The sequence below is a fragment of the Hemibagrus wyckioides genome, linkage group LG29, assembly GCF_019097595.1.
Source record: "Hemibagrus wyckioides isolate EC202008001 linkage group LG29, SWU_Hwy_1.0, whole genome shotgun sequence".
Taxonomy (NCBI): domain Eukaryota; kingdom Metazoa; phylum Chordata; class Actinopteri; order Siluriformes; family Bagridae; genus Hemibagrus; species Hemibagrus wyckioides.
In genome coordinates, this window is record NC_080738.1 from 13,296,705 (window position 1) to 13,302,006 (window position 5,302).

Genomic DNA, 5,302 nt, shown 5'->3' on the forward strand with positions numbered 1-5,302 from the left:
CCTGCCCTTGTATCCCATCCTGCTCAAAGTTTAACTCATTCTACACTCCGAGTTGCTTTTCAGCTCAGCGCATGTGTTTAGAGTGGCTGTTTGAGTAAGTGTAGACTTCCTGTTAGCAAACTACTCTGGTCATGCTCTTCTGTAAGGGTAAGGTTACAGAAGGTTATTTCACATCAAGAGAATAGCTCGGGTAATTTATCGAACCCATAAAATTAAATTATTCGTCTGATGATTTCGTGTAAGAGGAAGGAAACGTCCCTCAGATAGGAATACTTTTTATAGTTATATAATTCGGTTGCTAGTTTGGTTTCAGGGTAGTGCTTTTTAGCTTGTAGGGATGTTTTCAGCTTTTAGCTTATGGGGTTATAACATATATATATATATGCTTTATTCTTTAATGAATTGTGTCCAGAGAAACCTACAGTATATAGGAATAGGAGCAAGAAAGTGTTTTAATGATATATTCAATGCAGCTGTTTTTTTTTTACATTTCCACAACAAGTTATAATGCTATTAGCATACATCTTTTTTTTCTTGAGGTGCTTTGTTTAGCTGGGCAGTTGGCGAAAAGCCAGCACTTTCGACCTGGTCTTGGAAATCGTGACATGAAGTAAAAATTGTCTGCAAGGAAATGTAGTTTATATCAAAACATGCACAGCTGGCATGGAGCCTTAGCTTGAACAAATCAACAAGTTTTCTATATTCACTTGTCTTTTTTTGTTTGTTTGCTCAATTTAATGTTACTTGGCAAGTCATTGTAATGTCAACTGAAATGAAAATAAGTAATGCATATCTTTACTGTTTACTTTATGAAGGCAAAGATTTGTTGTAATAAATATTTCTGAACAATTTTGTTCTAGAAAGCCTATGAAGGTGGCATATAACCTTACAAATATTGCCTTGATTTAACTTTAGATATCAGAAGTCTGTAGGCAGAGAAATAGTGACATAACAATGTTTTATTGCTTCATTTGATCAACAGAAAACATTTTTGCTGTCATCAGGAGATCAATATTTAGAATCCTGAAAATGGCAAAACCTTTTCTCCGATTAGGAGAGATTCTCTCTACTTCAATAATCAAAAAACTCGCAAATCATGACAGTCTGCGAGCTCATGTATGCAGAAGAGGGCTGATAACGCTTCCCTCCAGGTCTTCAGCTACAAATTGAATGCAGAGCAGAAATAAAAGGAATGTCTGAAAAGAACTTCTGTTGGAAACCCAGTACAGTAGCTGCCAGACATATTTCTCCAGAAAGAAGTGTCTGTCCTTCTGAATGCTCTGGAGGACAATTACCCAGCTCAATTTGTGTAGACTGCATTTTATTAAAATGAGAAAGAAGGAGAGACAGAGGGACCTCTTCAGCGAAGCATGGTGCATTATCGTTCCCCATTTGCCGGTTCAATAAGAGCCCTGGTGTCCTACTCATGAGGGATATTGTTTCATTTGTTATTGCCTCATTCGTTGCTCCGGCATATGCCTGCCTGACATTAAACGCACTTCTATTTTTTTCCCAGGAAGCTAAATTAAAGTAGGATCTTAAAGAGAAATGGGTAAAAATCGAATGCTTGGATGATGGAGCGTGCGCCGAGGCCTTGAAGTCCGCCAGGCCTTGAAGATGTGTTCATTTCAGCCACGCACAGCGTGACAGAAACATCGAAAATGGCCAGACGTGGAGGGGTTTTGAGAGTGCTCAAAGAAGGTGAGAATATTAGAACTCGAGAAAGGCAGAAGAGAGACGAGAGAGATTGCTGTGATTATGTTCGAGTTGTTTGGCTTGATGGTGCAACACAAAGGCCCTATTCTTCCCAGCAGAGAGAGAGTGCACAGATTAAAGAAGAAAGAAGAGCAAAAATGGAAGAACAAGGACTGCTCTTTTTTCTCTGAGTATCTCTTTCTTGTTTTTTTTTTTTTTCCTTCCCCCTGCCCTCTTTCTCTTGTTTGTGTCATTGCTATTTGTACAAGGATCGCAATCAGGCTAGCAAACAGCAGCGTCCCCACAAATACCTTCTGCCTTGGTTTCACAATACCTGAACTGCCAGAAGAGAAGGGAGATCTTGACACAAACAGCTAATCTCATCTCTGACTCTGTTATCCCTTTGTGACTTATCCTTCTGTCCCGCTCCTGTTTTATGCGCCGTTTAAGGCAGGGGGGGTGTTTGTGTATGTGCGTGCCTGGTGTTTGCTTAAGGCGCAGTGGTGATGTTCGGTACGCTATCTGGTGAGCTTGTGCAGTGTAAACAACATAGCAGGGACGTGAGGAGAATGGACGTGAGGGGATACAGACAGGTGTTCCTTCTTTAGTGACATGAAGCCTTGTCTCTTTAGAAGTAGAATCTAGAAGTAATATGTTTAATACCGATGGTTTTGGGACGTCTGCCTTTACATGCACATGAACTTTAAGGAAATCTTTAATCTGCAGGGTTTAATATGGAGTTGTCCCACCCTTTGCAGCTATAACAGCTTTAACTCTTCTGGGAAGGCTTTCCACAGGGTTTAGGAGTGTGCTCATGAGAATTTTTGACCATTCCTCTAGAAGTGCATGTGTGAGGTCAGACACTGATGTTGGATGGGAAGGTCTGGCTTACAGTCTCCACTCTAATTCATCCCAAAGGTGTTCTATCGGGTTGAAGTCAAGTTCCTCCACACCAAACTCGCTCATCCATGTCTTTATGGATCTTGCTTTGTCCACTGGTGTACAGTCATGTTGGAACTGTTCCCACAAAGTTGGGATCCTGAAATTGTCCAAAATGTCTTGGTACGCTGAAGCATTAAGAGTTCCTTTCACTGGAACTAAGGGGACAAGCCCAACCCCTGGATTTTGGACTTATTGCACAGGATGCAACCTATCACGGTACCATGCTTAAATTCAGTGAGCTCCTGAGAGCAACCCATTCTTTCACAAATGTTTGTAGAAGCAGTCTGCATGCCTAAGTTCTTGATTTTATGCCATGGAAGTGATTGGAACAAGTGTATTCAATGATTTGAAGGGGGGTCCCAAAACCTTTGCTAATATATTGTACTTAGAACTCTAGTTAGAGGGTACTGCTTAATAAATCAATGTTTTATTACCAAATAAACAACTAAGCATGACCTAAGAAGATCTGTACAACCTTTAAAAAGTCTGGAAAGTTCTTAGAAATGTCTCTTTAGAAGAGATTTTATATAACATTCCGAACGTGTGATTATATCCCTTTGATTCCATGATCTCAAAAATGCAGAACATTTCTAATTCTGGCGCGTGTAAATACTTTTAAGAACAGGATGGTGCTGGATAAATGTTTGGAGGTACCACTACAGATATAGCTCAGTTGTTGAAAATACTAGAAAACTTTACTTGCAGGAAAGAACTCTCTTAGGTGTGTCCTTTAGGGACTTTGTGCAACTTTTATTACAGGAATTCTATGGAAAGTATCCATCACTGACAACATGAGAAATCTGTTCAACACTGATCTATTGCAGGAAAAGAAAACATGCTTAATTTCATTTCCTTTTTCCACGATAAAGAACACCCCTCCCTTCCTCAAGGATGAGCTTTTGTTTCTGATGCATAATGGCAATTCATTATGTCAAGCCAGTCACATGAAAATGCACGATGAGACAATGATCAGTGCAATAATAATAAATAACGCAATCCCGGCGCTCACATAATTCAGCCTCATTCAGGGATGAGCAAAAACTACAGCTCGCTATAAACACTTCAATTCAATTAGATTGAATTCATTCAGCTGGTTTGGGGTGGGTGGTGGTGATGGTGGTGGTGGTGGGAGGGAACATGAGATTATAGCGTGGCTGTTGGTTGAACAATATGAAGAATTACTCATGAGTGAAAGCTGATCAAATCAATAACGGTTGAATGGCGTACATTAGAAATCAGGCAAGTGGAAAAACAGTTTCTTTCAAAGGTAGTCCTGGGGATCTCTTCTGTTACAGAGTTCTAGTTAAAGGTCTCCAGAGAACCAAAACGAAGAACCCTTTTGAGACTGCTGAATATTATTTATCTTCTTAAATACCCAATAAACCATTAATCATGACCTGAAAACATCTGTATGATCTTTAAAAAAATGTCTCTAGGGTTCTTAGGTTTGTCTCCTTGGAACAGCTTTTATATACAATATGTTGTAAGATGGTATCCCTCTGATACCATGAAAAATCTGCTGAATACTAAACCAGTGGAGGAAGACAGAAGAAAATGAACCTTAAAGGCTCCCCCAGAGGAACAAAATGAGAAATCTTTGGGTGCTAGATAAACTGCACACTGGGATTTAAAAGTACCCTAGATAATTCATTTAAAACCCTGAAAATATGTCTATTAATAAAGTGTTTAACGGTTTTAATGACCTACATTTGCTACATTCTTCGAAAAAAATGACTTTTTGTCCCTCTGGGAGAACCAATAAGGATTCTAATATTCTTTATTTCATTTTCTCGACAAATAGAGCTTCAGTAATGGTTCTTGCCAGGATTATGGACTTTCTAAATAGAATTAACTTGGGATATTTTCTGATATGGAAACCCCCTCTAGGAGCATGTCTGTCTTGATGTTTTTCTGATAGATCTAAGAACATCTCTACACTCTTAGAGAGATATCTGAGATGGATTGTATGATTCCTTGCTTTGTCCATCTGGGAGATGAGATGGACTAAGGGATTTAGAGTTCTATGTACAACCCTTCAACAGAGTGTTTTTCTATTTGAGAGGATTCCAAGTAGAGTTTGTTTATAAAGCTAAGAACACCAAAGCATCCAAAGAACCCTTGAGGAGCCTTGAGAGTGTACACCTTGACCTTGATTACAAATGACAGGATCTAGGAGTAGCGGATAAACACGTGATTGGAGAGTGGGACTACTAGAGAACCACTGCTAGGTTCTTGAACATGTCTCTTATGCGACAATCGTTTGGACTGTGTCCACTCTTAACTGTAAAGAGATCTGGATAAAAAACATTCCAAATTAAAAAAAGCTGGAGAGAAGTAGAGAAGAGTGTTAGAGAAGTACTTCATAATGCCGTTGTATTTCAAAGTGGTTAAGGTGCTGGCCTACTGATTAAAGGTTGTGAGTTTGAATCCCAGGTCCACCACTGCTGGTCCCCTGAGCAAGGCCCTTAACCCTCAGTTGTATTAAATTAGATAAATTTTAAGTTGCTATGGATAAGGGCATCAAATTGCCAGAAACATAAATGTAAAGGTCATTGGTATGAATATGACTTGTAATCTGGTTGATGAACATCAGGAAACATCTAATTAATCTTGTAACCTCCACAGTGTTTTCCAAAGCACCATTATTGACCTTGCTTAACACATT